Source organism: Hypanus sabinus, chromosome 20, assembly GCF_030144855.1.
Source record: "Hypanus sabinus isolate sHypSab1 chromosome 20, sHypSab1.hap1, whole genome shotgun sequence".
Taxonomy (NCBI): Eukaryota; Metazoa; Chordata; class Chondrichthyes; order Myliobatiformes; family Dasyatidae; genus Hypanus; species Hypanus sabinus.
Genome location: NC_082725.1, coordinates 31,012,719 through 31,040,098, shown reverse-complemented (window position 1 = coordinate 31,040,098; position 27,380 = coordinate 31,012,719). Strand labels below are relative to the sequence as shown.

At 40.7% G+C, this 27,380-nt stretch overlaps 2 protein-coding genes across 6 annotated transcripts in view; one reads left to right on the top strand and one right to left on the bottom strand.

Annotated features, from left to right (window-relative positions):
- Positions 1-18,536, bottom strand: part of LOC132378393 (C-C chemokine receptor type 2-like) — a 96,332-nt gene extending 77,796 nt beyond the window's left edge. For all 3 annotated transcript variants that reach the window (XM_059945279.1, XM_059945274.1, XM_059945278.1), the window contains exon 1: positions 18,396-18,536. The gene's annotated coding sequence lies outside the window, so the exon portion shown is untranslated. The remainder of the gene's footprint in view (positions 1-18,395) is intronic.
- A 175-nt stretch (positions 18,537-18,711) lies between these two features.
- fyco1a (FYVE and coiled-coil domain autophagy adaptor 1a) overlaps positions 18,712-27,380 on the top strand; it is a 210,587-nt gene continuing 201,918 nt past the window's right edge. For 2 of the 3 annotated variants that reach the window (XM_059945264.1, XM_059945266.1), the window contains exon 1: positions 18,712-18,833. The gene's annotated coding sequence lies outside the window, so the exon portion shown is untranslated. The remainder of the gene's footprint in view (positions 18,834-27,380) is intronic. The other variant, XM_059945265.1, reaches the window with a different exon arrangement.

Sequence of the window (27,380 nt, the reverse complement as noted above, 5' to 3'; positions counted from 1 at the left end):
GGGAGATTTAGATTTTACAAAAGGGACCTGTCAAAAGATGAAAGCATTTCTGAATGCATTGCAGAATTGCGCAAACTTTCTCAGTACTGTGATTTTAGAGATGGACTTTCTGATGTATTAAGAGACAGGCTTGTACGTGGCATGTATAGTCAAAGCACTCAAAAGAGACTACTGACAAAAAAGGCCTAACCTTAGAACAGGCATTGCCCATTGCAATGTCATTAGAGACTGCTGCAAAGGATACAGCAGAAAAAGAGGTTAGAATGTGAAATGCACTAAGTGCTCCTGAATGGTGCAAAAAGCCAAAGATGTTATTGATGTGGCAAATTGTCCCATGATGCAAATGACTGTTGGTTCAAAGAAAAGGTCTGCATAAAGTGTCACAGACAAGGTCACATAGAGAGAGTGTGCAAGACAGGAAAAAACACCTGAGTGAAAAGTCTCAAACGTAAAACTAAGCAAATGCATAAAGTTACCGAATGTAAATCAGACAACATAGAGTCTGACAAAGGTGAAATGTCATGCCTAGAACTGCACAGTATTACTGAAGCAGATCACAAAACCACTTGGATCACAATAGATGTGTCCAGTGTAAAACTCACAGCAGGTCTAGTGCCCTATATTCTAGTGTAATTGTTAGAAAATAAAAAGAAGTCACTGCTTCGTGAGAAATGCATCATCAGTAAAGAGTCAGATTACAGCATTTATCCTCCTTACGACCCTCACATTGTTTGAGACTTCCGAATTTGTGAAGTGACTCTCAAAATTGTTAGTCTCACTCTCCCCCACTATTGTAGGAAGAGATTGCTCAAAAATATTGTTCACCGTTTCAACTGAGATACTCAGAAGGAAGTGACTTCTATGTTGCTGAGGGAGAATTGAAGTTTACGCCGATATCAGCTGAACTTATTTGTAATTCCTCAATGGAAACTGAATATGTAAACCTGTATTATCGCTAATGTAAACAAAAACATAATTACAATACAGTACATTGTAGGAGACCAACTCAGAGCAAAATATTCTAATTCTTCAGTCTTTCAAAAGCAGCACAAGTAGCTCTCTTTGTTGTGAATAAAACTGTCAGCTAATTCAGAGGGTACCTTATCATGACCTAATTGAGAGCAAGACCCTATAACCATCAGCAGAACAGATAAGCAGAAAGCTGGAGGCAAGCAATGTCCGGTAGTATGGTAATAGGGTGTGGGGTCCATGATCACAGAACTGCTATTTCAGTAGTCATTGCATGCTTACCAATATAGGGCTTAGTGGTATCTCACAGAAAGCCTACGTCACTACATAGTTTTCCTGTTCTACCTCATTGTCAGTACCTCTAATTGAACTCCGTCTTTTTGTGTGATTCCCCCAGCTGTCAGACTGTGGTTTTGTACTGCCACATGATCCTGTCCCAGCTCCTGCTCTACTCTGACCCCTGTATTACTGAGTACTCTGTTTCTCATTATCACCTATATTGCTGCCACCTGTCTTATTGTGCTCCTATCATCTGTCTCTCTGTTTATTGCTCAGTGTATTTCAGTCCTGTGTTTTCACCTGTTTGTTTCCAGATTGTGTCAGTGAATTTTCCTGAGCCTTTCCAGTATTCATATCTATACACTGTCTGTCTGAATACCAACTCTGCCTGTTTCCCGATTCTGTTTTTGGAATTTCTCTGGATGTTTTGACCTCTGCCTGAACCTTGACGCTGACTTCGTTTGCACCTTGGGATTTGTTACTCAATTAATATCACTGTGTGCACGGAACTGGGTCTGCGATTGGATCCCTGGTCCAGTGTCCTGACACTCCTTCAATCCAATCTTCCCCTTTTTGCCAATCAACAGATCCTTCCTGATGTGTGGTGCCACAGCTGCTGGCTAACCTCTACTAACTTACTCAATTGGATATTCTACATGTAGGAGCCTAGGAAGTAAGAGATGTCTAATTAATCAGCAATAGAAGACACTATGGCCAAATGAACTCACTTTTAGTAAGTGGTGCTGAATCGCAGTAGATTATCCCTTATACGGGGAGCTACGACAAAAAGTTAGCTAATTGCAATCATTCTCCATTTTACCTTTCTCATTTTAATAACAGTTTCTTCAGATTATAGGTTGTATTTGGATGTAACTTGAATTGAAAACAACAGCTATTACATAGCAAACCTATACACAATAATCGTAATGGTTAGGATAACTATTTTTAGATTCTAGCAGAGAGACAAAATACATCCTGTTAAATATTTCTTAAAATGCACTTTAATATGTTGCATCATCTTTTTACCTGGTAATTTAACTTTCATTAAGCATTTCTGGAAAGTATCAGCTAGACATTTGTGGAGTAAAGAACACTACTTACTATGGTAAACATCTTTTACCAAGAGAGTTTATAATCTTTGAAAAAAAGTTATCACATCTAAACAAAAATTGGTTCAAAGTTCAGCGCAACAAAATATTTTCTGATTTTATACTTGAAAGCTGTTCAGATTTGTTATTTTTGAACCTTTCCTCAAAATCACACTGTGAAAAGTTTCTAGCAATTCTCAGCTGCTTGTTGAGTTTAGCAGCAGAAAAGGATGATCAAATTAAGTAACATTATGATTACAATTGTGCTTGTATTTTTTCCAAGTTTTAATTGATATCTATTTTAATCACATCAGATTAATTTAGTTATTGAAAGATTTTAGTCAAGTGATGCGTGAATATTCAGTCACTGTAAAGAACAAACACTTTGAAATCTATGGTAATGTTTGACACATGCATAAAAAGTCATATTAACATTAATGTAATTGATTTCTTGATGCTTAATGAGCCTGCAGACACTGATGCATTACCTATATAGCCATTGGTGAGAAAATACCTAAGAGAAGGAACAATCCACATTTGCTCTTAAGAGTGGCACTGCCAATAACATGAAATATTCTGGCCTCTAAGTAAACAGATCGACCAGGACAGTCAGGCTGTAGAAACGAGATCTGCAGGAACTACAGTCAGCATGTAATCCATAAAATAACTTGAGACTCTAGATCATCCCATGCTAATCAGTCAACGAAATAATCTAGTGGTGAAGGGTTCAAAAGATTCAAAATGATTTGAAGTACATTTATTATCAAAGTATGTATGCAGTATACAAGTCAGAGATTTGTTCTTCCCCACAGGCAGCCACAAAACAATAAAGAACCATGGAACCTGTTCAAGTAAAATAAAACACCAACCCCCCCTCTCCCCCTGCACAAAACCTTCTCACAAGCAGACACAAAAAATGAGCAGAAATATAAAACACAAAATCAAAAGGCATATTTCAGCTCACATTTCAGTGTTCATTATCTGCAGGCTGCCCTGATTCTAAATCGACCAAAAGTAGCAACAAAAAAAGAGAGACCGCAAAGCAGAACACATCATGAATGTGAATTAGAGTCCACAATCCACTAACCACATTGACTAAACCTTGTTCCGGCACTGTACTCTGACAGCATCGAGGGAGAGAAAGGTCACTCTACACAGTGATCTTCAGGAGCAGTGAGTGAGAGGCTGATAGATGGTGCCGAACGCTCGCTTGCCCTTGGCACCCGCCTTAATTTTCAATCTTCTTCGGCACTTGGATTGACGAGATCGGTGAGAGATAAGGTCAATCATGTGACTACACCATCTCCTGGCCTCCTGACCTCCATGATGCATGCTTTGCTTGCAGCCTTATTGTTTCCCATCTCAGAGACAGCAAAGCGCCAGCTTGCCCGAACACATGCCACGGGAATGTAGATAACAATCCCCAAAGGTAGCAGAATCACATTTGAAATAAAAAGATCTAAAAGAAACGAAAGAAGTTGCTCTATGACCTGGCTTGAGGATGTTGCCCTTGGTAGTATTGTTCGTTGCCACCAACCTCTTCTGGAAAGTTTAGCTGATCGATGGGGTGCCAACCAAGTTGTCATTCACTTGTTAGAAATTGAATTGTCACTACCATTCATGGGTAAATACAGCAAAGCTGCAGGACTTTGAATTGATCTGTTAGTTGTTTATTCTACATAAACTGAAGTGATAATATTGATAGTTTGACATTTGCATGTTGTTTTTGCTGTATAATTGGCACCTTCAGCTTTATGTGCATCTGCTGTTGCTCCCAGCATATCTGTCATGGAACCAAAGTTGATCCCAGGGCTTCAATGACTAGAGTTTCAGTAACTACAGTTTTCAGGCCAAATGATTTCAAAAACCTTTTTCGATTTTTGTTTTGTTTGATGTTAATTATCATTCCAGGTATGAACCTGGTAAAAGTGTGATGCATTTTTTTCTGGAGTTTCAATTATTTTATTCAAAAATTTCTATCACCAAAACCCTACCATGGATGGTTCCAAGCCTGGCTGCAAAAGAGGGGAGAGTTTAGAATGGGGCAGGCAACACCATCCTGTAAAAACACAGTGCTACAGAAGTAACAACAGAAGCTTTAGGACCTCATTCCTGGGAGAGGAAGGATCTTCACCTAGAAGTGAAAGACTGGCCCAGAACAAAGGACTCCAGCGAGCTGTTATCAGCAGCCTATGCCCCAGTAGGGGTGATGGGCTTTAATAAGTAAGTAAGTTTCTATCACCAAATTGCAATAACAAAGTTAGCATCTCTTTGCATTGTTCAGAATGAGGCTCTTTGTTTCTGGAGCTGCGTATTCTAGCACTATTTAACCAAGCAGTTCACAAAATCTCAGTTAAAGAAAAACAATCAGCTATTATGAACAATGGGATCATTTTCAATGCTAAACCTATTTAACAATTAGTTAGGAAGTAAGATCACTTCAGTTTATGTAGAATAAGGGTGAAGCATGACTAACAAAATTCACTACCTTTTTAAAGAAGCAGAATTAACACCAGCCTTTTACACTGTGCCCAAAAACTGGTAGGCATCTTTATCACAGTGTTCAACAAACATCAAAAAGAGAGGTTAACCACAATTGGTGAGGATATTCAGCAATCAAACTAAGTGATTAACCAATAAAAACAAAAAAATGATAGTCAGAGAAGAAATTATCATTATGGGAGAAATAAAATGTCCATAGTCTGGAAATGATCCTAGTAGATTGAAGGTAGGGATTTAGTTCTGACTTAATTTTCTTTATGTACACGTTTATGCAAGTATCACTCCAAAAATGGATTAAAATAGCAGCTAGATCTACAAGAACCATCTTTGCATTTGCTTGAAAGTATTCTTATGTAATAATTTGGAATTAAAACAATTGAAGAGCATTTCTGTCCCGTTTCTTTCCAAAATACTTTTTGTCATGACATCAACACCTATATTTTGATTATAATCTGACCATTCATCTGCTATATATTCCCAGAGGACAGAGCTCTATATGGAACTTCATATTAGAATATTAAAAGTGGAGTCTTATAGGTGTATACCACCGCATGCCAGAACTATTACTTACAGAAAGAGTTGGGAAGTGATAATGCAATATCAGGAATACAGAAGTACCACAAGAGGTTTTTTTTTCTCCAAATTGATTTTGGCTCATTGTCTTCCCGATTCTGATAAGTGAAACTGCACCGTACATACAATATTTCTACATTGTATAGGCTGTATATTTATCATATCATCCTGCTTTTACTATATGTTCGTGTTATTTTAGGTTTCTATGTGTTATTTGGTATGATTTGGTAGGTTATTTTTTGGATCTGGGAATGCTCAAAAATTTTCCCCATGTGAATTAATGGTAATTGCTTCTTCACCTTACGACATTTCAGCTTACAAACGGTTTCAGAGGAATGCTCTACCTTTGGATAGCGGGGGGAACCTGTCCACAAAATATTGTTTTCCGATGGCTATATGACAAAGGGTCTCACCTATAGTTACAATGTCATAATTCTACATGCTGATCCATGCTGTAAGCTCTTTTGCATTGAAATAGAAGCAACTATCCCCAGCATCCCCAGGTTCCTGTCTTTGTACGTAGGCTTAATGATATATGTCCCCATAATGTCCCCTGGCACTCTGGTTCCCATCTCCATACAACTCTAGTTCAATCCCCCACCCCCAGAGCAGCACCAAGGATATTGGTCTCCTTCAGTTCAGGCGCAAACCATACAGTCTGTACAGGTTTGATCATCCCTGAAAGTGAGCCCAATGATCCAATGATCCTTCCTCCTATGTCACTGGTACTGATTTGGACCATGACCACTGGTGGCTCACCCTCCCACTTAAGAATGCAATGGACCCATCTGAGATTGCCCTGACCCTGGCACCTGGGAAGCAACATACCATCTGGGAATCTCACTTTTATCCACTGGACCTCCTGTCTGTTGTTCCCCTAACCAATGAATCTCCTATTATTACTGCTGGTCTCTTCTCCCATCTGAGTCACAGAGCCAGATTCAGTGCCAGAGAACTGACTGCAGTAGCTTTCCTCTGCTACATCATTTCTACAACAGAATCCAAAGAAACTCTCTTACAGGGCATTTTGTCAAGAAGTAGGGGTCCCATTCAGAATTTACAGAAGGAACTTCTTAATTGATTTTGAAATACAATTGATTTTGGTGAAGCACTCATTCCCATCTCCATGATGCATGCTTCACTCTCGCTGACCCATAATACCATTCAGAAAATCACAGGCGAATATTTTAAAAAGCTTGTGGAATAAAACTGAACAGATTAATTTTGTTGTGCTGTCTAACAGAGATTTTAAATTTGCGGATCAGCAATAATGTGCTTAGTTATGCAAATTTATGGATTTTATAATTTTAGTAAAAGCAGTTGTTTAACAATGAACCTGACTAAATTACACTCCTTAAACTATTTTGCAAAGTGCGTTGATGTAATACATTTCCAATATCTCAAGCAATTTAAAATAAACTCATATTTGACCCTGGTATGCTTTAATTATGTTATTTTGCTATATCGATGAGAATTGAAGTGTCAGACATTGAATGTGAGATTATGTGCCTTAAATACTGGCATCAGCTGTGCATCAGAGGGTCAGTTCAGTAACCTTAAGTGTACACTTAAAATACCAGTATCGCATAAGATTTGTTGGAGAAAGTTACTGCTGGACTGAGACTGGCAGATTGCTGGGTGTTTGCCAAAAGGTGTGCACAGGTGTTCCTCTTAGAGATGGAGGTGGCAAACAGCATGTTGAAGGAGGCAGCCCATGGTTCAGGCATTCACCAGCTGTCATTGCAGTCTCCTTTCTCTCCCCAAAGGAAAGTTATCTTTTGAGATATTTAGCTGTGAATCAAACTAACAAAGAGGCTGTTAGGTTAGGCAGCACTAGATAATGAGATCGAAAGCACGAATGTAACTAAAGGGTATGCAAGGCAGCAAGGAAATATTTTTACACTTGATACAAGCCTCTTTTGTATGCAACCTTTTCAATGACACTTTCAATTACTTTCCCTCTCCTTTACCAAGCTTAGATTGAACTGAATAATTGTATTTTGCTTCAGCTTGTCTTTGTGGTAGCATTCTGTCTAATTGTGGTGAGGTTGTGCTGTAATTTTGAAACAGGAATTCATACAATCTCTGGGACAATGTGGCTTCCAAATATGGTAAAACATCGGACAATGCAATGGAATGCTGAATTTGAAATCAGCAGTGAGAATGATAATTTACAAAAATTCTGTAGAATAAAATCAACACCTATGAGTAATGTTATGGAGCTGACTGACATTTTCCTGGGGACACAAATGAGGGAGGAAAGATATATGAGATGGAAGATACATTTTCAATTTCTAAACCTGATCAAGTTTCTCAGCAGGTTTATATCTAAATTAACATTTCATACAGCAGAGCAGACATGATGGTATAATTCTGCACCTTTGTCTCATGGTCTTGAAATTTCATGGGGTAAATGGAGAGATAGGATGGTAGCAGGATAGGACTCTCAGCCACTGGGTAATATTGTCATTCACTACATCAGAATCTGATAGACTAATTTACTTGAATATTTATTGGCAGCCCAGAGCCTAATCTCCAGTGTAAGATGAAAATAAATATCTTGTGTGGAAGAATTCCTAAACTAAGCTGCTTAAAACCCCTTGAGCTCCAGATAGCAGCTGCAGATAAACACAGCTAATTCAAAGATACTGTATTTACTTCCACCTTTTGGTTACATTTTAAAATGCATTCTATTTTAGGCTATATACTGTGAAAGCACAAGCTCAAGTATTTCTCAGTAAAGAGAAGCACTTCTTGGAGGGACGGTCTGGCTTTCTTAGATATCGAGGTGGCAGTCAGTATGTTGAAGGAAGCAGCACACGATTCACACATTCATCAGCTGTCATTGCAGTTTCCTCTTTCTCCCCAAGGGAAAGTCACCTTCTGAGATATTCAGTTGTGAATCAAACAAAGAGGATGTCGGGTTAAGCAGCACAAAACAGTGAGATTGAATGAATAAATGTAACTAAAGGGTGGCAAGGCAGCACAGAATTTAGACCCATTTCCAGGCACTGGAAGGATCTAAATGCATCCACACAAATTATGGGAAAGAACTTCAACAAGAAATCAGAAAAGTGAAATGGTGCTCTCCAATTTGCTTTGTAGAGCAGCTTCAGCAATGTCGGAAATTTGATTGTGGTGAAGTGTCACAATATGAAGAGAAAGACCAGGGCAAGTCAAGAAAAATTTTTCGAGGGAATAGGAACCAGAGTAATAGAGCTGAGGATGAGGTAGTTGGTTTACAGAGACAGTGTGGTGAGAATCCTAGCAAGCAGGGGCAGATGACAGGGCAGAACTGCAGTCATTAGGATGAGTTGCTATGTAAAAGGTGGACAAAATTGAAAATGGTGAATACAGGACTAAAGATGTTAATTTGAATGCATGCAGTATACATAACAAGGCAGATGAACTTTAACATCCAAGGATAGATATTGTATTGAAGGGACAGGCAAGGCCAGAGGTGGTGACATGGTTCTGTTGGTAAAAAATGAAAGCAAATAATTAGAAAGAGGTGACATAGGGTTGGAAGGTGTTGAATCAGTGGGTAGAGCTTAGAAACAACAAGGGTAAAAAGGCCCTTGGTGGGAGTTAGATACAGACCCCAAACAAGAGTAAGGATGTGGTCTACAAATTACAACACGAAATAGAAAATGCATGCCAAAAGGGCAGTTTTCAATACGCAGGTAGATTGGGAAAATCAAGTTGGTGCTAGATCCAAAGAGGAAGAATTTATAGAGTGCCTACAAGATGGCTTTCTAGATCAGCTCGTGGTTGACCCTACTCAGCTTCAGTTATTCTGGACTGGTATTGTGCTATGAACCAGAATTGATTAGAGAGCTTAAGGTAAAAGAACCTTAGCGGAAAGTGATAATATCATAGAATTCACCCTGAAATTTGAGAAGAAGTTAAAGTCAGATGTACCAGTATCACAATGGAGTAAATGGAATTACAGGGGTATGAGAGAGGAGTTGGCCAGAATTGATTGGAAAAGAACACTGACAGAGATGATGGCAGAGCAGCAATGTCTGGAATTTCTGTAAGTAATTCAGAAGGTACAGATTACATCCCAAAGAGCAAAAAGTATTCTAAAAGCAAGATGACACAACTGTGGCTAACAGAGGAGTCAAAGCCAAAATAAAAGCCAAAGCGAGGGCATATAATAAAGCAAAACTTTGTGGGAAGTTAGAGGATTGGGAAGCTTTTAAAAACCAATAGAAGGCAACTAAAAAGTCATTAAGAAGGAAAAGATGGTAAGCTAGCCAATAATATTAAAGAGGATACCAAAGGTTTCTTCAGATGCATAGAGTGTAGAAGAGAGGTGTGAGTGGATATCAAGCCACCAGAAAATGAAGCTGAGAGAGGTAGTAATGGGGGACAAGGAAATAGTGAATGAACTGAATGAGTATTTTTGATTAGCCTTCACTGTGGAAGGCACTAGCAGTACACTGGATGTTCGAGAGTGTCAGGAGTGATAAGTGTGTGAAGTTGCTATTGTTAGGGAGGTTCTTGGGGAAACTGAAATGTCTGAAGGTAAATAAGTCACCTGGACCAGATGGTGCTCACCCCAGATTTCTGAAAGGGGTGGCTGAAGAGATCTAGAGGCATTAATAATGATCTTTCAAGAATCACTAGAAGCTGAAACAGCTCTGGAAGACTGTAATCCTGCAAATGTCACCCCACTCTTAAAGAAGGGAGCGAGGCAGAAGAAAACAAATTATAGGCTAGTTAGTCTGACCTCAGTAGTTGATAAGATGTTGGAGCTGATTGTTAAGGATGTGGTTTTGAGTACTTGGAGACATGTGATCATACAGGCCACAGGCAGCATGGTTTCCTCAAGGGAAAACCTTGCCTGACAAATCCATTGGAATTCTTTGAAGAAATAACAGCAGGGCAGACAAAGAAGATGAACAGAAAACATGATGCAATTCTGGAAACAGTTCTCCAGCCGAAGGGAGGAAGCACATAAGAGGGATCCTAATGATGGTCATCCCTGTGACAGACAGCAGAGAGATTCCAGTGTCATTGTAGCAAATGCAGCAATTGCACTCCTTTGCCAAAGATGTTACTATTATTTTTATGATATTTTAGTCCTTAGCATGCTCACCACACCCCAGATATGGCAGCCAAAACTTTGAATTTACAACTGCTTCTCAGGTAGCACTGATAACCAATCAACAGAAGGCTAAAACTATTGCTCCAAATTGCCCTATCATTAGTACCACCGCCTTTTTCCAAAACAACATCAGGGCTGATTTGATGAAAATGTACAGTATATCATCTAATTGAAAGTGTGCAAGATGTTGTAGTTTGATAACTCAACTATGGCCATAAAAAATGAAATAGCTTTACTGACATGTGAAAGCAGAGGACAACAGAAAACTGTGACTTAAAGTACAGAAGTGGAAAGAAGGCATTTGGTCTAGAAGCTTGCTTATAACCCTGATGTATGTGGATTCTTCTGTTCTGTCAATGGCAACCAAAACATAAACACCCTCAGGTCCAATCTATTAAGAGTCAAAATTGGAGGTGAACTTAACAAGGAAGCACAATGAAATCACGCTGGGGCCAACATTTTGAAAATATCCTCAACAATGATTCTGTCCTTGACAAGATGTACAAACATTGCCAGGATTTAAATGTTATTGTCATTGAAAAATTACACTTATTTTAAATACCATGTACTTTCTCATCATAGACATTGGGGGCAGCAGAGTACTGAATTCTGATGTTACAATTCTACAAGTTCTTCAATAATCAAAAGTTTTTTTGAGTGAAACTGAGTCAATAATAGTTCGATATATGAATAAATTTCCTTTACATATCATCCTTTTATCTGGAAAAACGTCCCCAGGGAGATGAAGCTGCACCACATAAGGAGATATTACAAGAGGTGACCATAAATTTATTCATAGTAACGGATTTTAAAAAGAGAGAGCTGCGAGTTTTATGGAGGAAATGACTGAAATTGGAGGATTGGCTGATGCAGACACAGACAAAAGCCATGCACAACTTATTTTAGATTACCACAATGGACAAATGAACTACACTGTTTTTCATAACAAACACCTTCAAATATCTTAACACGAATGATCACTATATCCACCTTGGACATTGAGTGATGACATCATATATCATAATAATAGTTGTAGATAAGTTCTGCACACTCTCCAGAAACACCTGTGACAGCGTATAAACAAAGACAAATCTTTACCTGTTCAGCTCTGCAAGCAGATACTACTTATGCACAATCTAAACAAACATTTGCAAACCAGTTGGACTCTTCTTAAGGTATAAAATACATACATCTTCAATTGTTGAATGAAGAGTTTCAACATTACCCCTTTGATGGCATTCCTTTAAGAAGAACTGGAAAATTGTTATAGGAGAACATACTTGTTTCAATATAGATGTATTCACTTGTGTTTTTTCTGCAACCACCAAACCCACAACAGATGTACTTCCATTTGCTTCTGTAAAGGGCAACTGATTCAAAACAAACCAGATTCTATAGCAACACACTCAAAATGCTGGAGGAACTCAATAGGCCAGGCAGCATCTAAGGAAAAGAGTAAACAGTCACAGTTTCAGACTGAGACCCATCTTCTGGAATTCTGAAGAAGGGTTTTGGTCCAAAACCATGACTGTTCACTCTGTTCCATATTGTAGATGCTGCCAGGTCTGCTGAAATCCTCCAATAGTTTGCATGTGTTGCTTTGGATTTCCAGCAACTGCAGACTTTCTATATTTTGTTTTGGATATGGTAAGATGACATTAAGCCCTTTTGAAGAACTTTGTGTAAATCTGAGCAGTTTTTGGGCTTGGTACTAATATATTCAGCCATGCCAGTGGGATGTCTGGGTGCAAGTAGTGGCTTAGGGTGGCAATTCTTTTGGCCGAATATCACTGAATTTCACTCAAGAATATTCACTGACATGATTTCCCCGTTAAAGAGTGAATGCAAAATAAACATGTTAAATGGTCTCTTCTAGTTTGGGATTTTCTACTGTCTTGATCCATTGAGCGAGCAGACTTCTTTGCTCTGGTCAAAATTGGAATTGCAATTAATGCATAATAAAGTCATCACAATCATCCTGCATGTGTCATAGAATGGCCCCACCTTCACTGATCAGGTCAATAAGGGCTGGATAATGCAGAATCTCAGGTTCACATCGTTTGCCTGTTCTGCTTGTTTCGACTTTTTACCCTTCATGATGACTCTCCTTCTAAACTTATTCACACATTGATTAGTCACTTTTCCCAGTTCCACTCCTGAATTATTAATCTTAAGTGTTAACTTTGTTTTTTCTATTGCTATTGGGGAGAGTTTAAACTAGATTTGCAGGGGGGTGGGAACCAAAGTGAAGAGGCAAAGGATGGGGAGGTTGGAGCACAAATAGAGACAGCTTGAAGGGAGTTTGTGAGGAAGAATAGGCAGACATTAGAGCAAAGATGCACTCAGCCAGATGGTTTGAGATGTGTCTATCATAAACAGGGCAGATAAACTTAGAGTGTGGATCAAGACGTAGAACTGTGACGTTGTGGCCATTACAGGCTTGGATGTCTCAGGAGCAGGAAAGGCTGCTGAGTGTGTCAGGCTTCAGATGTTTCAAAAAGACCAGAGAGGGGAGGCAAAAGAGGTGGAGGCGTGCATTGTTGATTAAGGATAGTGTCACAGCTGCAGAAAAGGAGGAAGTCATGGAGGGAATGTCTACTGAGTCAGTGCGGGTGGAAGTCAGAAACAGGAAAGGGGCACTAATTCCACTGCGTGTTTTTTTTTATAGACATCCCAATAGTAACAGAGATATTGAGGAGCAGATAGGGAGGCAGATTCTGGAATGGTGCAATAATAATAGGGTTGTTGTGGTGGGAGATTTAAACTTGCCTAATATTGATTGGCATCTCCTTAGTGCAAAAGGTTCAGATGGAGTGGAGTTTGTAAGGTGTGTTCAGGAAGGTTTCCTGACACAATATGTCAATAAGCCAACTAGAGGAGAGGCTGTACTTGATCTGGTATTGGGAAATGAACCTGGTCATGTGTCAGTTCTCTCGCTGAGAGAGCATTTTGGAGGTAGTGACCACAACACTATCTCCTTCACCATAGTGTTGGGGAGGGATAGGAGCAGACAATTTGAGAAAACATTTAATTGGGGTGGGGGAAATATGATGTTAATAGGCAAGAACTTGGGAGCATAAATTGGAAGCAGATGTTCTTAGGGAAATGCATGACAGAAATGTGGCAAATGTTCAGGGAACATTTGCATGGAGTTTTGCACAGGTATGTTCCATTGAGGCAGGGAAAGGATAGTAGGGTTAAAGAACCATGGTGTACGAAGTAAGTAGAAAATCTAGTTAAGCAGAAAAGAAAAGCTTATGAAAGGTTGAAGAAAATAGGCACTGTTAGAGCTCTAGAAAATTACAAGGTTGCTAGGAAGGAGCCTAAGAATGAAATTAGGAGAGCCAGAAGGGACAATGAGAAGGTCTTAATGAGCAGGATTAAGGAAAACTCCTAGGCATTCTACTAGTACGTGAAGAGCAAGAGGATGAGCCGTGTGAGAATAGGAACAATCAAGTGTGATAGTTGGAATGTGTGCATGGAGTCGGAGGAGGTAGCAGAGGTACTTAAAGAATTGTGGGGATGACTTACACTGGACTGAAACACTTGAACATATAGATGTTAAGAAAGATGATGTGCGGGAGCTTTTGAAAAGCATTAAGTTAGATAAGTCACCGAAATCAGATGAGATATACCCTAGGCTACTGTGGGAAGAGAGGGATGAGATTGCTGGGTTTTTTGCAATGATCTTTGCGTCATCAATAGGGATGGGAGAAGTACCGGAGGTTTGGAGGGTTGCAAATGTTGTTCCCTTGTTCAAGAAAGGGAGTAGAGATAACCAGTCTTGACTTCAGTGGTGGGCAAGTTGTTGAAGATTCTGAAAGACAGGATTTATGTGCATTTGGAGAGACATAATCTGATTAGGAATAGTCAGCATGGCTTTGTCAAGGGCAGGTCGCGCCTTACGAGTTTGATTGAATTATTTGAGGAAGCAACAAAACACAGTGAAGAAGGTAGAGCAGTCGATGTAGTGTACATGGATTTCAGTAAGACATCTGATAAGTTACCCCACGCAAGGCTTCTTCAGAAAGTAAGGAAGTATGGGACCCAAGGAGACCTTGCTTTGTGGATCCAGAATTGGCTTGCCCGCAGAAGGCAAAGGGTGGTTGTAGATGGTTTGTATTCTGCATGGAGGTCAGTGACCAGTGGTGTTCCACAGGGATCTATCCTGGAACCCCTCCTCTTTGTAAATTTTGTAAATGACCTGGATGAGAAGTAGAAGGATGTGTTAGTAAGTTTGCTGATGACACAAAGGTTGGGGGTGTTTGTGAACAGTCTGGACGGTTGTCAAAGGTTACAGTGGGACATCAACACGACGTAGAACTGAGCTGAGAAGTGGCAGATGGACTTCAATAATTGTGAAGTGGTTAATTTTGGTAGGTCCAATTTGAAGACAGAATATAATATAAATAGTAAGACTCTTAGCAGTGTGGAGGATCTGAGAGATCTTGTGGTCTATGTCGATGGGATACTCAAAGCTGCTGCGCAGGTTGACAGTGTTGTTAAGAAGGCATATGGTGTGTTGGCATTGATCAACCATGTGTTTGAGTTCAAGAACTGTGTGGTAATGTTACAGCTAATTAAGACCTCGGTCAGACCCTACTTGGAGTACTGTGTTCACTTCTGGTCACCTCACTGCAGGATACCATAGAAAGAGTGCAGAGGAGATTTACAAGAATGTTGCCTGAATTGGAGGGCGTACCTTATGAGAATAGTTTGAGTGTACTTGGCCTGTTCTCCTTGGAGCGATGGAGGATGAGAGGTGACTTGATAGAGTTGTATAAGATGATGAGAGACATTGATCTCGCAGGTAGCCAGAGGCTTTTTCCCAGGGCTGAAATGGCTAACACAAGGAGACATAGTTTTAAGGTGCTTGGAAGTAGGTACAAGAGGGATGTCAGTGGTAAGTTTTTCACACAGAGAGTGGTGGGTGCATGGAATGCAATGTTGGCGGCGGTAGTGGAAGTGGATACGATGGGGTCTTTTAAGAGACCGTTAGATAGGTACATGGAGCTTAGGAAAATAGGGGGCTATGCACCAGGGAAATTCTAGGCAGTCTCTAGAATAGGTTAAGCGATCGGCATAACGTTGTAGGCTGAAGGGCCTGTAATGTGCTGTAAATTTCTATGTTCTATGCTCTCTTCACTAATGCTCTTATACCTGCTTAATATTTATAGCACTTTCTGTATGTTATCTCACTATGAATAATTTCTCCTTTAATTCCATTCATTTCCCTCAAATTAAAAGTGGGAACTCACTTGATTTCAACTAAGCCTATATCTTGTTGGGATATGTGGAACAAACCTTGTTTCAATTCTACTCAACTTTCTCCCACATCTTTATTGTACTAACGCTGTTTCCTGGTACAGGACCCAAAAGTGACATAACCTTTGCTGTAATTTTCAATCCTACTCTCCTTTCACATGGACCTTATGAAATTTTTCATGGTTTCTCTATCTCAATTTCAGGAGATGATTAGATACTGGAATTTATCTCAAGCACATGGACTATCTTAGTTTCTCTGATTTCGCTCCTATCTATCTTTCTTACCATTCAGGTGGCATTCTTTTCTTCCAGTTTTTCCGCCTCATTTCTCACACCTCTTTTCTTCCCAGTGGTTCTGATATGTTTATACCTCAAGCACAGCTTCCCCCTACCACAGTTAACAAGGCACTATGGTTTTTTCAAATTTGAGGAACTGATAGAGCTCAGAAAGGGGAACTAGAGAAATCACATGAAAGCTCTTGCTTGTAAATCCTGACTTAAGTGAAATGTTGGCATCAAATAGTCTAAACAGAATCAGCAAATTTAGCAAACGTGCAAGGGTCACAGCAAGTGTTTAGTGACATTAGCGGAGGAATCTGGTAAAGGAACTTGTGAAGTTGGTCAATGAAATAATTAGGGAAGTGTCGGAAAGATTTCAGGAAATGGGTAAACTGGACAGTTGATGATGTCAGTTATGAAAGGAAATGTTCTGGCCTCAGCTGATTTGAGAACAGCTTTGGTAAAGAGAGCAAAAATATACTTGCATTCGTATAATTTCCATTTCTTTATTGTCAATAAAATGGTTTGAAATGTGGACTTGTAGAGTACATGGCAAGCTCCTAGAATCTAGGTGACTAGATAATCTAATGATGTGGAGTAAGGCATAAGTATTCACTAAGTAATGAGGGAATTCTTCCTCTTCTTCAACACAGGTGCATATGCATTTTACTAAAGACTTCACTACAAGGCTTTATATTAGAACTTCATCCGAAAGACAACACTTCTACCAGTATGGCACCACTGTATATTAGATTGTTGGCCTAAATTTTTGTGCACAGGTCTCTTAATTCGCACTAAGTCCACATGTGTCTGATCCAGGGGCAAGAAAACGGCTCAGTGAGTTATATTGTGCACTATAACCAGAGGTTGTTAGTCTTATGGTTGTGCCCTTGAATGGAAAAGCCTACAAAATGTAGTGGATGCAGCCCAGTCTGTCACGAGTAAAACCATTCCCATCATTGTGTCCATCCACATGGAGAACTGTCATCACGGAGTTCCATCCAGACCATGCTCTCTTCTTATTGCTGCCATCAAGAAGGACGTACAGGAGGCCCAGGACCCACACCACCAGGGTCAGAAACTGTTGTTACCCCTCAACCATCAATCACTTGAACTTAAGGGGACAACTTCACTCACTCCAACACTGAACTGTACCTACAATCTATGGACTCACTTTCAAAGACTCCTCATCTCATGTTCTTGATTTTTCTTGCTTCTACTTCTTATTTTGTTTCTTTGTATTTAAATGAATGCAGCTTGAATTACTTGAATGTTTTCACCAGACTCTTGACACAGGTACTCTACTCTTTATGGTAGATGGAGCGCGTCAGCCTGGGAAGGCAGTCTATCTAAGAGAAGGAAAACTCTGATTTCAAACCTTTGCTGCCTTGTGGCCATACCCACTCATGGGAAAGGCTTCGGGAGTAAACCCTGAGGACAAATCTGGAGCTGGAGTCCCTAAGGCAGTCTGATGTTGTCCTCACCTTGCTCTGGCAACTCCTGCGATGTCACTGGTGCCAAGCTGTATCAGCCCTTGCCCTTCCCTTAGACAACATTGGTGGCATGGAGAGGGGAGACTTGCTGCTTGGGCAACTGCTGGTCTTCCATACAACCTTGACCAGGCCTGCGCCCTGGAGAGGCAGAAGCAAGACTTTCCAGGAGCATATCCATGGTCTCGTGAGACTAATGATGCCATTTACTCTTTAGAGACATTGATTGTATGGATAGTCAAAGGCTTCTTCCCAGGGCTGAAATGGCAACCACAAGAGGGCAGTTTTAAGGTGCTTGTAAGTAGGTACAAAGGAGATGTCAGGGATAAGTTTTTTATGCAGAGTGGTGAGTGTGTGGAATGGGCTGCCAGTGATAGTGGTGGAGGTAGATACTATAGGGTCTTTTAAGAGACTCCTGGATAGGTATGTGGAGCTTAGACAAATAGAGGGCTATGGGTAACCCAAGTAATTTCAAAATTAGGTACATTTTCGGCACAACATTGTGGGCCGAAAGGCCTGTATTGTGCTGTAGGTTTTCTGTTTCTAAGTCACATTCTGAGGTTACTGAGAGAAATGAGAAAATGCTTCAAGGAAATGTTCTTAAAGTTTCTGTGAACAAGTGTAACATTCTCATAAACCCATGCGAATCTCTGGACAGTATCAAGAACGTAATGAGAAACCTCTTCTGGGTTTTGAGTAATTCTAAGTAATGTAAGTTTCTTCTAGGAGGCATGTAGAAACGCAACGGAAACTGAAGGAATGCCATAATCTTCCGAATAATTCACCCATCCAACCTATAAGGCACCGACTGCCTCGCTTGTACTGAACTCACAATACCTTATGGAAGCCCTGTCCCCCTCCCGCGACTGCCTCGTCCTGCAGTGGATACCCTCATCAAACGTGAGTGACCCAAGGTATCATGCAATGTTCAGGCGGTCGTGCCTTCTGCTGGCCTGTAACCCTCAGGTCCGTCTCGGGCTGTCCTGTAACCTTTGACCGGTGCTAACCCAGACCCTCCTGGCCGGGTTGGCCAATGACGGGCCGCTACCCTAGAGTGCGGCTCCTCCGTCAGGTCAGGTGACGAACCATTGTTGACAATCTACCGCTCAGGCTCGCCTCCTTTGGCCGTGTTCATTGGTTCAGTGGCCCGGGCCCGGCGCAGCGGCCACGCTGATTGGCTAGCTCATGTGTCACTCCGTGGCAGCTGCAGACGCCAGAGGTTGGTTGGTATGCGGCCCGGCCTGGCCTGGCCTGGCCTGGCGTAGACATAAGGCGGTGAGTGACCGGGGTCTGGCTGCAATCTGTCAGGCTGCTTTATATGTGAAATATGGTAAAATGCTGCGGGAGTTCTGATCTCCTCCCAACACACGGTGCTTTTGCATCACTGTGGAGGAATGAGGCCAGAACCAACATGAAGTCCAAGGCCATAATCTCAACCTGATTATACAGACGATGGAAAATATCAGTTTGCTGTTCCCATTTAAATCTGATCTAACTGCTATCGTTTTATTGTTATGTCTTTGCAGTTTTAGATCAGTATTTGTAAGCCATTGATCCATTCTTGCGTTTGCTTCTCCTGAAATGCTTGAATAAAACAATTCAGTGTTTTGAACACTTTTGGATTCATTTGAATCTTCCTTGACTCTTCTCAACAATGGTAATGGCATGTACCTGTATTTTATCTTTAATAAAATATATCAAAACAGTAGCATGCAGAAGTTGCATATATGCCTACCTGTCTTCAAAAAAAATCCTAAAAATCTATACAATAGAAACAACTCACTAGATGTTTACTTAGTTTATGCTCTACTCAAGCCTTCACCAAACGTGTTACATCTAAGCCTATCTATTCTGTTACGTTATTGAGAGAAACTTCCTCTTTAATGCTGTTTGGTCCAATAACTTGTCGCAGCAAGTTCTGCTTTTTGAAATAATGAAGTTTCTCCTGAATCCTTTATTTAACTATTTTGTAATTTGTGCCCCTATTTTTTTTTGACTCCTCCATATAAGTGGGAAGGCCTCTATCCTTATCCTACCAGGCCTCCTTTATTTTAAAGACCTATACTAGATTATTTCTCATGTTTTTGTTCATTAGAGAAAATAGATTCAGCTTGTTCAGTTTTTTCTTTGAAAAGACAGCATATCTGCTCTGACATAATTTTGTAAATTATTTCTTTACAAAAGACTATGTGAACCTGAATCCCTGTACAACTTCTACTTTGTCAATGAGTTGCTTGCTTCCTTGTTTTCCTTGTAAACTGCATCATCACTCCTGTTTATTTTGAAGTTCCTTTCCTACATATGTTTATTTACAGTTTATTTTCTTGAACTTTGCTGTCTTTCTCAATTATTTGTCTATTTGCTGTTACTTATAATTTTCTAGTATTGCATTTACAGTTTACATTCTAATCCTTTATGTAGATACTCACCTATTCCCTGCACTGATGACTGTCAAACGCTGTCCACATTCCTCCAGTTTGCTTAGATTCAACAAAGCCTAATTGTTTTGCAACTACAGTGGTTTCCTATATGTTACTTTATATATTTTCATGTGAAATGTGCTCTGATTGTAGTTCTGCTTTGGTGACCTTTACAAAATTCAAGCCTATTGCATCAACAAAATTACCCTTACCTCTTGCCAGCTGCTTTATGCTGAATATTGTGTTGCTATTTTTCATTTGGATCCTAACAAAATTCTTGAGTTACTTAATTTATACTGAGAGTGAAGAAATGGGAACTTGTTTGCATTTGGTATAATCTTGCCACACCTTAAAATACTATAATAATACACCATTGTAAATACTTCCCCATTATTAGTGTACATTGTTCCCATGGTAAATAGATTTAGGATGTTAATATGGTACTGTGAGTTCAACTGGCTCTCTGCCTGATAATGGATAAGGCATGCCATGTTTTAGGGCATCCCCACTGCTTTAAATGTACAATAAGAAAGAAAGATTCATCCTGTATCAATGAAAAGTGAAATGTATTGGAAAATAGGGAGCTTCTGAGTTGCATGTACTCCCAGATTGTACTTTAGATCTGACGTGTTAATGCATGAGGAATGTCATGAGGTGAATGTAAGAGCAGGGAGAATTTGTTATTCATTTTGCAGTCCTGAGAAGTCATCGGATTGCGTCGTGGGAGAGAGAGTTTAAAACAAGCGAGCAGGGGCAGTTGGCACATTTAATTGCATCACAGTCCTGAGGTGTAATCTTACTGTGTAGAACGAGAGAGAATTTAAAAGAAGCAAGGGGGCAGTTGGCATATTTTGCGCAACTGTGTTCCTGAGGAGACATTGGAGAGTGTATAATTAAGCCCTTGGCAGAGTGACATTGTGTGACTGAGCCAGTGTTGGAGTGGAGAATTGCAGCTTAGGCTCATTGAGGCTTTGGCAAGGAAAGGCGTAAGCCAGAGGTAGATTATTTTCATTATTTATTCTTTCCTTTTTCCTTATTGTACAATTAGAGCAGTGGGGATGCCAGGTAGGGTAGTGGGATGTGGGAGGGGAAGTGTCACTGATGACTACTCCTGCAAGAAGTGCATCCAGCTATAGTTTCTAACAGATCGTGTTAAGGAATTGGAGCAGGAAGGAGAGTTTCAGATCTTTGGATCATTGGGCTCTCTTCCAGGGATTTACACAGAAGGAATGGTTCACACCTGAACTGGAGGGGCGCTGATATCTTAGTGAGAAGGTTGGCTTCTGCTGCATGGGGTGGGGGGATGAACTCTCGATCATTTGGGAGTCTTAAGGGTTGATAACCATATAGGGAGGTACTTACACCCAAGGTGCAGGCCACAGGTAACTTGGTGACAGTCAGGAGGGAGAAGGGGATAGGCACCCAGTGCAGAGTATCCCGTGGCTGTTTTCCCGAACAGCAGGTATAGCACTCTGGGTACTGTTGGGGGCGGTGGGGAATGAACTAGCAGAGGAAAGTTACAGTGGTGAGGTCTCTGGCACTGAGTCTGACTCTGTGGTTCAGAAGGGAAGAGGGGAGAAATGGCAAGCTGCAGTGATAGGGGATTCATGGGTTGGGGGAACAGAGAGGAGGGTCTGTGGATGAGAATGAGATTCCTGGGTGGTTTGTTGCCTCCTGGGTGCCAGGCTCAGGGACATCTTGGATCCACAGCGCTCTTGGGAATGTGAGAAGCCAGGGATCCACATTGGTACCAATGACATGAATCAGCAGGGTGACAAGGTCCTGGAAAGTGGGTTCAGGGAAATAGGTGCTAAGTTTAAGGACAGACCCCAAGGGTTGTGATCTCAGGAATTCTACCTGTACCATGTACTAGTAAGGCCAGAAATAGGAAGATGTACAGCTTTAACACTTGGCTAACGAGATGGTGCAGAGGGGGTGAGGGGGGGACTTCAGATTTTTGGATCATTGGGCTCCCTTACAGGGGAGGTGGAACCTGTGCAAAAGAGATGTTTTGCACCTGAACTGGAGGGGGACAAATCTCTTAGTGGGAAGGTTTGCTAGTACTCCATTGGGGAGAGGGGTTTAAACAGTAGTTGCAGGGGTATGGGAACCAGAGTGCTAGAACAAATAGTGAAGTGGTTGTGGAGAAAGATGTTGTTCAGCCTACGTATAAGGTCAGGAATCAAAAGATTGAACATGGCATTCTGAGCTGCGTATATTTCAGCACAAGGAGTAAAATAGGAAGGCAGATGAGCTTTCGGGCATGAATCAGCATATCGAGTACCATTGTAGACATTAGTGAGACTTGGTTGCAAGATAGGCAGGATTGGCAGCTGATTTTTCCGTGGTTCTGTTTTAGATGTGATGGAGTGGGAGAGATTAAAGAGGGAGGGATGGTATTACTAGTTAGGGAAAATGTTATGGCTGTGCTTACTTAGGACAGACTGAAGGACTCGTCTAGTGAGGCTTTATGAGTAGAACTGAGAAATAAGAATGGTATGACCACTTTAATGGGGTTATATTACAGAGAACCCAAAAGTTTGTGCAGCAAACTTGTAGGGAGAGCACATACTGTTGTAAGAAACAAGCTTCTGATAGAGGTGATTTTAACTTTCCACATATTAACTGGGACTCCTATACAGTAAAAGGGCTGGATGGGAAGAAGTTATCAAATGTGTTCAGAAAGTTTTCCTTAATCAGCATAGAGTCCCAAGTAGAGAGAGTGTGTAAAGAGAGTGTGATACTGGGTGTCCTATTAGGGCATGAGGCAGGTGGCAGAAGTTTGTGTAGGGGTACACTTTGCATCTGAAGATCATAATGCCATTAATTTCAAGATAAGTATGGAAAAAGATGGGTCTGGTCTTCCAGTGGAGAATCCAAATTCACAATTAAATAAAGGGAATTACAGAGGCATGAGAGAGGAGCTTGACCGGTGCATTGGAGGAGGATACTGGCGGGGATGACAGCAGAACAGAGGTGGCTGAAGTTTCTGGGAATAGTTCACAAGATGCAGGATAGATATGTCCCACAGAGGAAGAAGTTCTCAAGTGGCAGGGTTAGGCAACTGTGGCTGAAAAAGAAAGTCAAGGACTGTACAAAAGCCAAGGGAAAGGCATATATGGTAGCAAAATCGAGTGGGAAGTTGGATGATTGGAAGCTTTTAAAATCCAACAAAAGGCAACTAAAGAAGCAATAAGAAGGGAAAAGATGAAATATAAGGGCAGACTAGCCAATACAGTAATATAAAGCAGGATACCAGAAGTTTTTTTCAGTTATGTAAAGAGTGAAAGGGAAGTGAGAGTTGATATTGGACCACTGGGAAATGATGCAGGTGAGGTAGTAATGGAGGACAAAGAAATGGCAGATGAAGTTAATGCATTCTTTGCATCTTTCTTCCCAGTGGAAGACATTAACAGTGTGCCAGAGGTCTGTGAATGTCAGGTAGCACGAGTGAGTGGCATTGCTATTACAAAGGAAAAAGTACTAGGCAAACTTGAAGGTCTTAAGGTGGATAAATCACCTGGGCCAGATAAACTACATCCCAGAGTTGTGAGAGAGTCATGAGAGAGGTTGGTGAAGAGACAATGGATGCATTGGTCATGATCCTCCAAGAATCATTTGATTCTGGCCATGTCCCGGAGGACAGGTAGATTGCAAATGTCACTTCGCTCTTTTAAGAAGGGAGGAAGGCAAAAAAAGGAAATTATAGTCCAGTTAGTCTAACCTCTGTGGTTAGGAAAGTGTTGATGTGTATTATTAAGGATGAGGTTTTGGGGTGCTTGGAGACTAATGATAAAATAAATCAAAATCAGCATGGTTTCTGTAAAGGGAGATGTTGCCTGATAAATCTGTTAGAGTTCTTCGAGGAAGTAACAGCAGTGTGGACAAAGGAGAGGCAGTGGATATCATTTACTTGGCTTTTCAAAAAGCATGTGATAAGGTGCCACTCTTGAGGTTGCTTAATAAGATAAAATCCTGTGGTGATACAGGAATGATACTGGCATGGATAGAGGAATGGCTGACAGGCGGAGGCAGCGAGTGGGAATAATGGGGGCCTTTTTTGATTGGCTGCCAGTGACTAGTGGTGTTTACTCGGGGAGTCATTATGGGAGCCGTTACTTTTCACACTTTTTGTCAATGATTTAGATAGTGGAATTGATGGCTTTGTAGCAAAGTCTGCAGATGATGTAAAGATATGTGAAGGGTAGGTGGAGGGGTAGGTAGTGCTGAGGAAGCAATGCGATTGCAGCAGGACTTAGACCAGTTGGAAGAATGGGCAAAAATGTTGTAAATGGAATACAGTGTTGAGAAATGTGTGATAATGCATTTTGGTAAAAGAAACAATAGTGCGGACTATTATCTAACTGGGGAGAAGGTTCAAACATCAGAAGTGCAGAGTGACTTAGGAGTCCTCGTGCAAGACTCCCTGAAGGGTAATTTATAGGTTGATTCTGTGGTAAAGAAGGAAAACACAATGTTGGCATTCATTTCACAAGGAATAGAATATAAAAGCAAGGAGATAATGCTGAGCCTTTATAAGACACTAGTCAGGCCATACTTAGTGTATTATCAATAGTATTTATACTTAGAAAATCTAGAGCACATTACAGGCCCTTCTGCCCACAATGTTGTTCCAACCATGTAACCTAGTCTAGAAGTTGACTAGAATATCCCTACTGCATAGCCCTCTACTTTTAAGCTCCATGTACCAATATAAAAGTCTTAAAAGACCTTATTGTATCCAAATCTATTCTTTGGTAATAAATGCACTTTGAGTAACCCTAAACTACTGTTTCAATGCATCTACTCCTGAAGTTATAAATTCCTCCATGGCTAATATTTGTTATGTGGATAATGCAGGATTTTCAGTATTTTATCCAGAAGCTCATCTCGATGATACCCACCTAAAGAACTGTAAATATAAATTATTCCTGCATAGTATTGGGCCCCATATCTCAGGGTGGATGTGTTGTCATTGGAGAGAGTCCAGAGGAGGTTCACAAGGATGATTCTGGGAATGAAAGGGTTAACATATGAGGAGAGTTTGGCAGCTTTGGGCTTGTACTCACTGGAATTTAGAGGAATGTATATGGATCTCATTGAAACCTACTATATGTTGAAAGGACTTAGGGTGGATGTGAAGAGGATGTTTTCCATTGTGGGGTATCCAGAACTAGAGGGCACAGCCTCAAAATTGAGGGGTGACATTTTAGAACAGTGCTAAGGGGGATTTTTTTTAGCCAGAGAGTAGCAAATCTGTGGAATGCTCTGCCACAGACTGGTGAAGACCAAGTCCTTGCATATATTTAAGGTGGATGTTGATAGTTTCCGGATCGGTCAGGGTATCAAAGGATGTGGTGAGAAGGCAGGTGTATGGGGTCGAGTGGGATCCGGGATCAACCACGATGGAAAGGTGGAGCAGATTCAACAGGGTGAATGGCTTAATTCTGCTCCTATGTCTTAAGTTCTTAAATTGGAGAAAGGCCAATTTTGATGGTATCAGAAATGATCTGGCAAGGATGGATTGGGATAGGTTGTTTTCTGGCAAAGGTGTACTTGGTAAGTGGGAGGCCTTCAAAAGTGAAATTCTGAGAGTACAGAGTTTGTATGTTTCTGTCAGAATAAAAGACAAGGATATCAGGTTTATGGAACCTTGCTTTTTAGGCGATATTGAGGTCCTGGTTAAGAAAAGGAAGTATGTAGCAGGTAGATGCAGGCAGGAGCAAATGAGATACTTGTGGAGATTAAGAAATGCAAGAGAACACTTAAGAAGAAAATCAGGAGGGCCAAAAGAAGACATGAGGTTTCTCTAGCAGACAAGGTGAAGGATCATCCTAAGGGCTTCTACAGATACATTGGCAGTACAATAGCAAGGAACAAAATTAGTCCTCTGGAGGATCAGAGTGGTACTCTATGCATGGAGCCGAGACAGATGAGATCTTAAATAGAGTCTTTTCATCTCTTTTTACTCAGGAGATGGACTCAGAGATTATAGATGTGCACCAGAAAGGTCATGGACCCTATACAGATTACAGAGGAGGTGGTGTTTGTTGTTTTGAGGCAAATTAGGGTGGATAACCAGGCTCTGACAAGGTGTTCCCTTTGACCCCGTAGGCTGGTATTTCAGAAATTTCAGTGACCCTAGCAGTGATACTTAACAAATTCTTAGCCACGAGTGAGATGTCGTAGGTTTGAAGGATAGTTAATGGTGTTACTTTGTTTAAGGATCTGGACCAACTTGAAAAAATGGGCTGAAAATGGCATATGGAATTTAATACAGACAAATGTGCAGTATTGTACTTTGGGTGGACCAACCAGGGTAGGTCTTACACAGTGGGTGCTAGGGCACTGAGGAGTGCAGTAGAACAGAGGGATCTGGGAATACAGATCCATAATTCCTTGAAAGTGGAGTCACAGGTAGATAGGGTTGTAAAGAAAGCTTTTGCCATGTTGGCCTTTATAAACCAATGTACTGAATACAGGAGTTGGGATGTTATATGGAAATTGTATAATACCCCTAATTGTGAGGCCACTTTTGGTCACGTACCTACAGAAAAGATGTAAATAGATTGAAAGAGTGCCGAGAAAATAGATGTTGGTGGGACTTGAGTACCTGAGTTGTAGGGAAAGGTTCAATAGGTTAGGATATTATTGCCTAGAATGTAGAAGATTGAGGGGAGATTGATAAAGTATACAAAATTATGAGGTGTATAGATGGGATAAATGCAAGCAGTTTTTTTCCACTGAGGCTGGGTGAGACTGCTTCTAGATATCATGGGTTAAGGTTCAATGGTGATATAGTTAAGGGAACATGAGGGGGAACGTGAGGTGGTGAGAGAATGGAACTAGATATCAGTGTTAAGTGGTGGATGTGGTTCGATTTCAACCTTTTAAGAGAATTTTGGATAGGTATATGGATGAGAGGGTTATAGAGGGCTATGGTCCGGGTGCATTTTGATGGGACCAGGCAGATTAATAGTTTGGCACAGATTAGATGAGCAGATGGCCTGTTTCTGTGTTGTAGTGTTCAATGACTTTATGACTGTAAAAGAAAGTGTGGGAAATACAAAGGATTCTAGTTAATTGAGCCATTAGTTAATTGGGACAACTCTTTGAAAAAAACAAAATAAAAATTGTGAAAATAGCCGGGATTTCCTTTGCTTATTTAGGAAACTGTTGTTTAATTGGGCAGGAGAATGTTGTCAAAGTTTGTCATTAGTGTCCACTTGTGTGGCAGTTAGACATGAAGGTTAACGTAATTGGGAGAAATGTGCATTATTCATAGCCACTGACATTGAATTGGGCTTTCGCTTTAAGGGGCTGGTCTGACATTGTTAAATTAGGATTTTTAGCTCGCTTTGGTTGTATAGGTTTTGGAGTTCAATAAAATATGTTACAGGTT